A 13,225-nucleotide genomic window follows, 5' to 3' on the forward strand; every position below is an offset into this window, starting at 1 on the left:
TGAACAAGTGATGAAATAGGGTACAATGGTGTGTTGGACTTATGACGATTGATTCAAGTTTATTTTTTGTACATCCCTAGAACACTGAACCGAAATCCAAAAATACAGATGATAGTGAATTCATCGAAACCCGTTTTCTTATCTGACGGACTTGCTTTACGTTTGCCGGTGTTTAGATAATCGATTGCTTAACATTTCACATTGACATGGTTTGAAACGGTGGCGGTTTCTTTTATTTATCGTTTCCTTTTTCTTCTTGCGTTTTGATGGCCTTTATAAACTCGGTGAGAGATCGCTTACGGTTTTAAAATATGGTAATGATGAATAAAAAGGCATGAAGGTGGTTCTTGGTGGAAAATTTTAATTATCGATTCTCGACAAAAGAATCAAACATTCGATCCAAAGGACGACTATACAGTAATGCTTTTCAGTTTTCTGGAATGTTTATTAAACAAGTACACGTGACTACATATGGTTTTGTCCGGTAAATGATGGTTACTTCAGTTAGTTTTATTACGGCTTGAGCTTAAAGCACAGGTTTCCATTTTTAAAATGCTTCTTATTCGTGAATTTGAACTTAAATGATAATTCTTCACGAAGCGTTCCCATTTTTTTTGCTGTCATATTTTAAATGTTGATAGGAATTTCTCGGCTCTGGCAGTCTGAGTGGGTAGCAAAAGGCTGTTTTGCTCCTACATCCGACGTTACGGTTATATTTATTTAACCTTCTTCAGGGAATAGGAGTTAGCTCCCTGAAGAAGGTTAAATAAATATAACCGAAACGTCGGATGTAGGAGCAAAACAGCCTTTTGCTACCCACTCAGACTGCCAGAGCCGAGAAATTCCTATCAACTGTAGAATCCACAGTCATAAAATCACACATTTTCAAATGTAAAATTTTCAAAAATGTCACAGCGCATCAATATCTACATACAACGAATTTAGATACATTTTACTCAATTTTTCAATTCAAAAATATCAAATATGAAATCGTGAAAAACTTTCATTGGCATACTTTCTTACAATCTATATATTTTTTTCCTAAAGACTCAAATGTGTGATCAAAGATATTTGGGGCTTTCAGAGAGATACTGTCTTCAAAGAAGTTGTTTGATGAACTTGAGCAGTTTTTTTTTTCAAAGAAGTCCTAATGTGAACTATCCCCTAAGTTGGGATATAACAAAGTTGTAGTGGTTCCTAAAAATGAGTAAGTTTGTTTCATTTTTTAGACATTTTTTAAGAATTTTTAAGTTGTTCTGTCAAAATATATGTTTCTTTTCAAAACTGGCACATAGTAGTTTAAATATATTTCGAGATACATATATAGGATCAAATTGAATACAAAAACATTTTCCCATCTTAGTAACATTTACAGAGGCCAAATATCGCATGATTCCTTAAATTGAACATAGAAGAGGTTTGAATTTATGTACTTATTTTGAAAATATCGAAAAGGCTTGACAGGTAAAACTTAAGTTCAGAGTTCGTTTACTAAAAATGACGTTCATCTCTAAAAGTTGAGCAAACACAATAACAGTTTGTTCGGTAAGTTGTTTTCCAATGACATTTACAACTTCTCTAAATACACAAAGTTGAGCCTTGAGGAAAATTGTTCAATCGTTAGGAAATTTAGTTTCCCAAAAATTTTCGAAAATTAAATGCTAGAGAATTCTACAAACTTCTTCATATTTTAAAATTTATGGTGTTTTTATCACAAAATGCGTCTACAAGTTTGCCAAAAACATAAAAGGTACGTGTTAAACAAGATGATTACCGTCAAATGGGGTAACTTGCAACACTTTTAGATTTTGAAGCAATATCATTGAAAATCTAAACATTTCAAACATCCTGTGAAGCATCGTGTACGCTAATTACCCCGAGTAGAATACTATGCAGCACTTGGTTTACTAAAATACGTTGCCACCTAATCAGGAGGTGCGAAATACATGCTTGTTGCAAGTTTCCCCATCTGTGGGGTAACTTGCAACATAGAACATGAAGCTAAGTTAGCTATCATTAAACAGCACTAACATTCTAGTATTTAGTCGTATTGTAAATTTTTGATGTTATGCATGAAACATACCATGAAAAGATGTACACTAACCAATTGACATATAATTTTTCATGAAAGGATTGATAGTTATTGCAAGCGAGAGCATATCGTTTAGCAACAGGTCTCACGTCCGTCAAACACAAAACAAATATGATTCTCGTGACTTAGCACTCATTACAAAATGTCAACAATGCTTATTGTCATTTCTTGAAAAGGTAGAGTGAATCATTTTCAAGTAGTTTTCAGTTTGAAGTGGTGTTTGGCAATTTCAGCTAAATTAACATGATTGAAACACACCTATTCTACTTTGTAAATGTCAAACCCGCTAATTTGGGTATTAAACTGAAATAGTTTACTACATCTAGCTTCAGAATTGATATTGGTGATTGCTTCACAGCGTTCATAAACAAAAAATGAACTTTTAACATGATGAAACATGAATGAAACTTCAAAATATGGTATTTCCTAACAATGTTTGAAGGTCACGTGCAAAAAAATGTAAAAAATGAATTGTCATTTGAAAATGAACGCGTTACGTAATCAATAAATGATCCATTTCGGTTATTTCTGTCAAGTATATCGTGAAATGAAGATAAATAATAAAAGGTTTCGTCAAATTCAACTGTTGCAAGTTACCCCATAGTGGTTGTCGAATATAATAATGTTTTTTTGCATTACTTAGTCGATAAGTTTATCAAACTTTTATCGTTTAGCTAAGCTTACTATTAGGTACCCTAACTGCAAGCAAGGTCATCAGACTTATCGCACTTACCATAAGGGAGAGGTCAAGCACGATTTTCATACTTGTTTTTATGGCATAAAATGAGCAATCCGTTTTAACAGTGTAGCTAAACCATAAACAAAGAAACAAATCTAATTTTTATACTAAATCGATCTTTGATACACATAATCTCTATAACCGAAATAGTAGGGCATACTAGTTTTTTATTATTATTAGAAAATGCTTCACATTTAGTGTATGTCATCGTGTTGCAAGTTACACCGCTGTTGCAAGTAACCCCGTTTGACGGTATTTACTTATATACCGAACTGTTAGTTAACTCGAAATATTTCACCCTAGTCGATACGGTTTCACAATACTTGGAAAAAGATTTGAGCTACAGGCAGGGCCGGATTTACAAATGTGGGGGCCCGGGGCCACAGTGTTGTGGTGGCCCTTTATATAGACACAGAGGATTTATTTTTCCACATAAGGTACCTCGGGGCAAGTGGGACCTAAAAAAGTGCAAATTTGGTTTTGTCATGCCAAAAATAATTCCAATGGATCAAAAAGACGTTTTTGGTGTATTTCTGCATATGACCTTACATTAAAACTGTTTCAAAGTATTTGAATTTCATATATTAGGCACATAATGAAAAGTATAGCAGATCTTCATTTATTGCATTTTACGGGGCATCAAAGAGGAAATTCTGATGGAAAATGCTGATTTTTTTAGAGGGAATCCATGATAAGTTTTTGATGGAATTTCTGACTTAAGTTACAATACAATTCCTTATTAAATTTCTTGAAAATCTTTTGTGGGAAACACATTTTTAGCTTGTTTTTAGCCTTCATTTCTTTTGAAATTTTCTCAAAGATTCTATTGAGTTTATCAAAAGCTCGCCAATGATACTTCTTTATTTTAGTAAGGCGTTGTCCGTTTAAGGCCATCTCAGACCCCCCCCCCCCCCTCCTCCGTCTCCTCTCGTCGACCTTTGTCTATACGAGTCTGTCTAAGAGTCTATGTAGTTTATGGACAAACCCTAAGCAAATATCTCAACTAAAAAAACGGGCTCAAACTCATCAAAATAATCTTCTTGAAATTCATGCTAGAATTCAACAGTTTTGGTGTCCTTCGATTTGAGTTAGTCGTAAGCTCCTCTCTCCTCTCCTCTCTCCTCTTCTTGGCGTAACGTCCTAACTGGGACAAAGCCTGCTTCTCAGCTTAGTGTTCTATGAGCACTTCCACAGTTATTAACTGAGAGCTTCCTCTGCCAATGACCATTTTGCATGTGTATATCGTGTGGCAGGCACGAAGATACTCTATGCTCAAGGAAGTCAAGGAAATTTCCCTTACGAAAAGATCCTGGACCGACCGGGAATCGAACCCGTCACCCTCAGCATGGTCATGCTGAATACCCGTGCGTTTACCGCCTCGACTATATGGGCCCTCATCGTAAGCTGTCTGAGTAAAATCAAATTCAAGAGATCCAAAAATGCCAAAATTTCGAAAAAAAAATCCTTTGATACTTTGATTTAAGTTCTGTCAAAAATTCTTCATAATGTTTTCAAAAACTAGACAGAAAAAAACAAACAAATTCTTCAGGAACTTCATAAACTTCAGTCGATTTCTGTTAAGTTTTCTCGAGAAATTGCACGAAAAAAATAATATTAAAATGTTTTAGAGATAAAATTTAAAATTTAATGAACAGATAGACAAATAGTTGTAGTCTTTCTCAAAAGAACCACAATATAAAGCCTGTATCCGCAATAATCGGGACACAGAAATATGGCTGCAACTCTGCAATAGATACATTAAAATTGCTCAAATTTTGCCTGATAATATCTCAAGATGTGTTCATTTCACCTGCAAAATTTCATGTGAATCGGTGAAGTACCTTTTGTTGTAGCAATGCAACAGTAGAACGCGAGCAATTGAATTTTTTACAGCCCCTGGTTTAGCTTGTCAGCGCTGTAACTTTTGAATTTGATAAAGAAAATGACTGAAATTTTGAACACAAACCTCTCAATCTACTTTACTTGCATAGGCAAAATTTCAAAAAAATCGATGCACTATCAACAATTTTATAGTCGAAACATATATTGGGGCTGACCGTGATTTTAGCCCCTCAGACAACAATTAGTGAGTACCTCTTATTGTTTTGATTGTATTGTTGAAAGTACTACACCAATAATCATCAAATTTTGCAGTCATAATATAAACATAATCAACTACCTTCTGTGAAAATTTCATGAAAATTGTCAAAAACATTCAAAAGTTATGAATGGGCAAACATCGCACAGAAAAATCATGAAACATTTTCACTAACACTATCTCCTATCAACACCAGTAACTGTCAATCCAATTGATAAAAGTTGATGAAATTTTGCAAGAAAGTATCATAACTGCTCACGAAGTTTCATAATTATCTTCACAGAACTTTGAATTGTAGCGGAAAAGAGCCATCTAGTATGCGAATGAAAAATGGTGTTGATTGTACAAAATCTTAAAAACCACGCCTGTTTGTGTCTCATCCACAGTTAAAAGTAATGCATCGATTTCTATGAAATTTTGCACAAATAATAAACATACATCAAAGAATTCTCAGTTAATTTTTGGCCAATTTTTATTGATTCAGTACAGAGTTACTGCCGTACTTTTGTGTCCCGATTATTGCGGATACAGGCTTTATCACATACGTCTTGCCAGTAGACAGTAATTTGAAGTTCTTATGACAAAACTCAAATCAAGAGATGTTTCTCACACTACTTATTTTTTCTTGTTTCACATTTTTTTGTGAAGTGAAATTTTTTGGGGATCTCTGCACCCCCCTTCCCCTAAATCAAGCACTGGCTACAGGGGTAGTTGTAACATCAAACGTTCAGGGTATTAAATAAGTAGTTTAGCTTCTAAAATGAATGTAGTTGATACGATGCATTCTTTCCATCCTTCGAAAGTAAATGATTTCCTCAATTTTTTAATTTTTGAAGTCATTTATTTATACTTTCATTTGCGTCGTTTTTTTGTTTGTCAACATCAAGATTGCATTTAAATTTTACATGGCTCTTAATCATATTTTATAGGTTAAAAGTATCCTTATCAATCCTTTAAATGATTCATCCTATTTCAATGAAGATATAACGGAAATATCCGGGTTTTCACTGTAGATATTAATATGGTTATCTCAGATGGAACTATAACATATAATTTTGCACTTGCAGTGCTTATGATGTTCGTTTTTCAGCCTCTTCTGTACAATAGATATAGAAATGTTTATCTAAAAAAACGCGAGGCGAATTGGGTTTTAAAATTTTGAAAAATGTATTGATTTTTTTAATTTCATACGAAAGAGCACCTATTTCTGAGCCACTTTTCAGATTTTTAGAACTTTATTGTGGTACTTTAAATCAATTTCAAAGAGATTTTTTGAAATCAGTTTTTGACAGCTGGGCAACTGCCTGACAGCTCCGCCCAGTACAAAATGCGACGAGGGGTAATTCGACAAATCGCTCCCGTACAAACTGTAAACGACTGCAAATAAAAAAAAAATGTTTTTCAATTTCTTTGAAAATACGGACTACCCTAATTTCCATGTACATTGGAAAGAGGACCTTATTATGAACAACTTTGTCTAAGATGGGCTTCGTGGCCGTGCGGTTAGCGGCGTCAGTCGTCTAGGCGTATCGTAAGCCTCGAGATGTGGGTTCGATTCCCACTCCAGTTGGTGAAAACTTTTCGTCAAACGAAAAATTCATCACTGGGCCACTGGGTGTTCTGTGTATTGTCCGTTGTCTAGTCTGGATTTTTTTTAAACCATATAAGAAATCATTTTAAGCCGCTAAATGCGCCTTTCCTTGTAAATCTGGCTCCTGCTAATCATTTGTATCAGTTTGCAGGAATAATGAGGTTTATTACCGTGATATACGTACTCTTATGCGGTAAAGTTATATAAAGATACAGCAGTAGTGCTTTATGCGTACAAAAGTGGAGGCGATATACGTGTATTGGCCGGACAATAATAACGCTTTATGACTTGCAGCGATATCTTATGCGATTCACGGTGTGCTTTATTGCGATGTAATATAACATCTTATGCGGGAGCGGACCTGGTGTGATGGTTAAAGCACCTGACTATCACGCCGAGGACCTGGGATCGAATCCCACTCCCGACAAACTCGCAAAATGTGAGTTCTTCCTTCGGAAGGGAAGTAAAGCGTGGGTCCCGAGATGAACTAGCCAAGAGCTAAAAATCTCGTTAATACAGATAAAAAAAAACATCTTATGCGACTTAAACATATTAGCTTAAAAAATATTAAATCTCCTGACCGTTAAGGTCTCTTAAGACGATCTTGATTCGTGGACTGCGTGGCCGTGCGGTTAGGGGCATCAGGCGTCTGGACGTTCCACAAACCTCGGAGTGTGGGTTCGATTTCCGCTCCAGTATGTGAAAACTTTTCGTCAAACGGAAAATTCTCCACTGGACCACTGGGTGTTTCGTGTGTTGTCTAATGTTAGTGATCTTTCAGTCCGTGTAACCTCTGGTTGAAAATGAAAACGGTGTAGCGTCTTTTTATGACGTCGGGGCATGGGTGATATTGCTGTGTGCATTCAAAATGCAAATATCAAACGCGGGAGCACCAAATGCGGTAAGATTTTCTAATAAGTAACCCGATGTCAGTGGGAGCTTTCGAATCCTAGGTTGGCGGTGATATTGGCTATGGTTGCTACGTTGCCTTTGGTAACATGTGTTACCGCGTTTGGAGCGCATTTGGGCACCTTTTGCATCTTGAACGCACACAGCAATACCGAATCTGCGTTTTATTTTGCAGATCAGTAAGTATCCAGTGATAACTGGGTTTTGACGCCCGATAACTGGACTAAGATTGCGGAGCCGGAGCCTATTATTATAGATATTGTGTTTTGTTTATTGATTTGCAAAATCTGAGGTAAGTTTCGTTTAGTTTTGACTGACAACTGCTTTTAACTGGACCTCGGCCTAGTTATCGAGCGCTCAGTAAAAAAGCTATCCAGTTAAACAACAGTCAGTTATCGAGCGGATGCTGTAGTATCTTTGTATCTTCTGGACTTGAATCGTTCTTAGCCAACTTGGCCTTACAGCTACAGCATCATTCTGTTTTATGTACTATACTTTTCCACTAACTTCAAGCCTTGTTAATAAGAAGCTTTCAATCGATTGATCTATAAATGAATTCAAAGTCACGAAGCTTTCGCAAAATCTTGAACGCTTCACTGATACGCTACCGCCACAGTCGCCGTCAGACGCAAGGTTTCGTCTCAGCTCAGGTACCATCATACTCCAAAGGTAGCACGATGTATAACAAGCATTTCCTTGGACGAATGGAGCTATTTGGTGTGTCATTGTCGCCGTCGTCGCCCGTATACCGAAATATGTTACTCTAGCTAGGTACTTAATCTGATGAATAGCTAGCGTTCAGCGTTGTTGGTGCGGTGGATATGTGGAGCGAAATGTGCACAGAGTGTGAAAGGATTCTCCGTGACACTTTCCACTAACAGGATAACGGGGAACCACGGGGAACCCAATGCCGGAAACGTGTCATAAACTATGCACATGGCAAAGGGCGGAAGTTAATATTTGGATAACAAGCTGCATCCATTCCATCTTTGTACTTTGGTGCTGGGGCACGGCTGCCAGTTCTTGAGCGCTTGTGCATTATGGAAGATGTTCGGGAAGGATATGTTTGAGTAAACATGCGGTTAGGAATAATGGTTTCTAAGTGCGGGAAAACTAATGAGAATGTTATCCAACAACTGTTGCGGTTGAACTGGATAGCTATATTAATGCAATCCGGACTTGCTAGACAACCTTCGTGTTGGTTTTGACGAACTAATCTGAATCGCTTGACATTGTTCTACTGACAAACGGGAAAATTTCTCGACATGTTCCGCTCCATAATTGTCCATATGGCTGGTAATTATTTCCGTCACGATAATACAATGCGCAAAAATGATACAATGGTCGCATATTTTCATGGCATTCCGCCGGCATGCACCGATCGGATTAGTGTGTGCCATAGATGGTAAGATCAATATCGTAAAAAGGCGCAACCACCCGACACTCGTGCTGGCTGGCGTCGCCTGGTACGTTCAATCGCCGTTCACTTTCGCTTTTATTATCCACGCCACTCCGGCAGCAAAGTCAAAACCGACGAAGCCAGTTTACCCGGTTTTGCTTCCTTGCCACTGACTTAGGGCTGCTGAGTCGAGTTCACGGACGTAATCGAAGAGACTACCTCTCATCAGTTGAAAAAAAAATATGATAATGCGAACGAGTAGAACCTCCCCAGCTCCATCGTCTTCCAGTCAGTGACGGGGAACAAACCCACAGACCGGAACGTGGCGATCTACAAGACTAGGTGTTCGAAACCAGTTCGTCAACAAGCATTATGACAAGCGATGAACGACCCATAATGATCGTGCCGCACACAATCAATGGGCAGCATCTGACAGGGAATGGTCCCTCTTTTAAGGACAGACTTGTTAGAGTCCCAAAATGGCCGCCACAATGGCCGACTTTGGCACCTACTCACGATTTCGAGCGCACAAATCTCATCGTAAACAAAACCAGCGCACCTGATCTTTTTATTTGAAGCTAATTACAAGTGAGCAAGAACAGAATAATAAAATGCACTGTTGTTTGCAGCTTGCATCTTGAGATTTGTGCATCGGAAGTTCTGATGCATTGTTGAAGCGGGATTTCAAGACGTTTGTCCTTAAGCAAGCGTATCAATTTCCACAGAGATAGGTTGCGATGCTCCGGCATATTATCCCCCCAAAGGTTAACCGGTTCGCTCGCATCGGGTTGATCGCATCTCTGAGGGAAGAACTGACCTTTGAAACTGATAACCAACTACAGCAATCTTTCCTGTAGCGCGTTGAATGAACTAACCGTCCAACGCATGATTTTGCCTGGCTTCTTGGAACGGCTGTGCTAACTACCGAACTAACTATTGAAACAAGAATCCACAGTTTGTGGGCTTCGATTCACAATTCTCCTTCACGCATCACATCAAGTCCGTTTGGTGTATTTATTGTTGCTGATGTTGCTGATTGTAGGATTAATTAATAATCTTCAAATTTACACAAGCTGACTAATGGTGCGAACGTTTACGAGATTTATGGGCAACACGTTAAAGCTGGAAATAACGTTTAAAGTTATTAAACGATCAGTGAACTAATGTTCAAGTTGAGGATTACTGATCAGCATCAATTTGATATCCAGCCATGTCTGCCTGCAACATTATCAATACCAATCCCTAAACTTATCCTCGAGGATGAAAATCTAATTCTTTGGTCCACGTGAACACATGGACTATCTTTCTCTCGTTTGTCGGGTGAAGATCATTGTGTCCAGATTTTAGAACTATTGTGATATACCCTTTCGTTGTGAGATACGCAAGTTATCTCAGTAAAATGTTTGTCACTGAGATACCTCGGTATCGACTGTACTCAAGACCACCTATTGATGAATAGAGATTCTGAGTTACAGTATGTGACTCCCCCATTCTGGCGAGACTAGCAGTATAAAGCCAGCTACGTCCTTGAGGGATAGGATCCATATGTCAGCAAGCCCTAAGAAGGGCATACTGAGAACTTTGAACCTACGTTGGGTGATTGTACTGCAATAACAGAGGATGTGTTCTGATGTTTCTCTCTTCTCGTCACATAAGCGACAATTTGAGGTTTGGCTTGCTCCGATGTTTTGTAGATGGTATCTGCAGGAGCAGTGTCCAGTTATTGTACCGGTGTAGATTTTGAGATCCCTTTCGTTCCCAAGCAACCACATGTTATATATTAGCTACGACAGCGCAAGTTTTGGTTGTATAGAAGTTTATTTGACGTTATTCCAATTCAATGTTGAAATTACGTAAAATTAACTTCTATACAACCAAATCTTGCGCTGTCATAACTTTTATGTAACATGTGTGTTGCTTGGGTTGAGACCTAATAATTGATGGATTTTCTTGGGGTTTATCCTTACGAGCCGTTTGGATTGACTCGTATGGGGAAAAGCATTCCAGTTTAATGTGATTTGACTGACCATATATTTGTTCAGTTCCATTTTTACAGAGCAGTCTGAAATCCCGCAGAAGGGCTCAGGGCTAGCTCATCAGCAATCTCGTTTCCGTCTAGACTTTTATGTCCTGGGATCCAATATATAATTTAGACTCGATTGCATATGAATAAATTTTTCAAAGCCAGAATTAATTCCCACACTAACTTTGAGTTTCAAGTGTAGTAATTAAGCGACTTAAGTGCCGCATGGCTGTCAGAAAAAATACATATTTTTACAAAACTATACTTTCTTCTCAGGCATAATAACACGTATTCTAATATTGCATATACTTCCTCCTGAAATGCTGTGGGCCACTGTCCTAAGTGAACAGAGATTTTTGTTCTAGGGCCATAGATTCCGGAGCCTGTCAGATTATTCATTTTCGAACCATCTGTGAAGAAATGTGTGTTGCAACGCTGGGTTCACCTTCTTCCCACTCCTGGCGGGAAGGTAGGAGCACACCGTAAGGTAAGTCATAATTGACTACCATTTTCATCCCGACACTACAAATTCCTATTGCGGGATTTACGGCAAACTGATTTAGTATACTGCTAGCTTAGAGCACTTTCATCCGCTTCCAGCCTTATGAATTGATCTAACCGGGGCAGGTGAAGCATTGCGTCAAGGGCTAAAGTGGGTGTATTAAGAACTGCACCAGTGATGGCTGTGCAAGCGGTGCGTTAAATTTTGTTGAGCTTAGGCCTTGCAGCAGCCTCATTAGTTTTGGGCCACCAGCCAAAGGAAGCGTAAGTAGTCCTGGGACGAACAATGGTTTTATATATCCACATGATCATACTTGGTTTTAGGCCTCATATTTTACCAAGGGTTTTTGAGCAAACCCAAAGTGTATTGAGACCTTTCTGCACAACTGATTGGAGATAAGAGTTCCACTTCAATTTTGTGTCGAGTATGATACATAGTTATTTTATTTTACTTACATGAAATAATTGTGTTTGGTTCAAGAAAAGGGGTTTTAGTAGGACCTTCCTCCGTTTGGTGTAAGGAGTAATGGAGATTTTGTAAGATTTATGCCTAGTTGTTCCTTTTGACACCAGGAAAAAGTGTGATTTAGGGCAGATTGCAGTGTTTCCACGATAATACTTTCGAATTTGCCTTGTACAATAATGACAACGTCTGCAGCATATCCAACCTCTTTGAAGCCTCGAGGAGATCTTCTCTCTCATCTGTCTTGAAGGTCATCCATCACCAATGACCACAACTAAGGAGAAAGCCCTCCGTCTTGCGGACACCCCCTTGTTGCTTTAACAGTGATGTATGAACCGTTAAGCTCAGAAGAGATTTTTCGATTCGCTAGCACATCATGTACTCGGCCTGAATGCTTTGGGACTAGTTTTGTCTCTCTTCCCTGCCTTCGCAATGAAGACAGCCTGGATTTGACGTCAATCGTTAGGTATATGCCCCAAAATCAGACTCTCTCTAATAATCTCTACCAAGGGTGGAACCAGTGTTTTCTCCTCTAATTGGATCAACGCTGGGAATAGTCCATCCATGCCAGGAAACTTAAATGGCTCGATAGATCTCACAGCCCTCTGAACCCTGGTCCGAGTGAAAGTTTCCTGTGCAACCTTTGTTGCGTCTTTTTTAGATCCTGAAACCCATGATTGGATCTCTTTTGAATCTGAGACAACAATTATAGTGTCATGGTTGACGATGCTCGACTCAGGCATTTAATCAGGGAAGTGGATCTTTAACAATTCGCTCAATGTATCACTAGGTAGGCTCTACAGTGAGTGAACCTTCCGTTTTTCGGAGACTACCCACACCATTAGAATGGTCTTTTAACAGATTTTTTTTGGAGTCTGGCCACAACGGGTGTATTCTCTGTGTTTTCACACATTAGAATCCACGATTTCCGTTTGGCTGACCTTATTTCTTTGTTATAGTTCGTCAAGGCCTTTCTGTATAGGCTCCAATCGCCGGTTCGAATGGCGCGGTTGAATTCCCTACGCGCAGTTTTCCTAAGCTTCTCAAAAGTTTTATTCCACCATGGAACGTCTCAGCTCGAACTAGTGTATTGGTTCCCTTATTAAGCATGTGGGTCTCATTTTCGTGCTACAAAAACAAAGGATTGATCCGCTGTTTGTTTTGTTTCTTATTTTTGTATTTTTTGTTAGAAGTGAGCACCCATGAAAACAAAAAGAACGGAATCAATCGGTGCCGTAATCGCTTGTTTTCGAATAGGATGAATATGGGAGCGTGAGATTACTGATGGCACTCATACCCTACCTCCAGATATTTATTTAGTGATCTCTGCAAAAAATCTTCCTCCGAATCTTTAAAGCGTTTTTTTCTGGAATCCTTCAAGAAGTTTATTCAGAGAGCTTCTGGTCCGAC

At 38.5% G+C, this 13,225-nt stretch overlaps 1 protein-coding gene across 1 annotated transcript in view; it reads left to right on the forward strand.

The window, feature by feature from the left end:
* LOC109622834 (protein obstructor-E) overlaps positions 1-13,225 on the forward strand; it is a 28,240-nt gene that overhangs the window by 865 nt on the left and 14,150 nt on the right. The gene's annotated exons all lie outside the window — the stretch shown is intronic.

The sequence above is a fragment of the Aedes albopictus genome, chromosome 2, assembly GCF_035046485.1.
Source record: "Aedes albopictus strain Foshan chromosome 2, AalbF5, whole genome shotgun sequence".
In the NCBI taxonomy this organism is placed as follows: domain Eukaryota; kingdom Metazoa; phylum Arthropoda; class Insecta; order Diptera; family Culicidae; genus Aedes; species Aedes albopictus.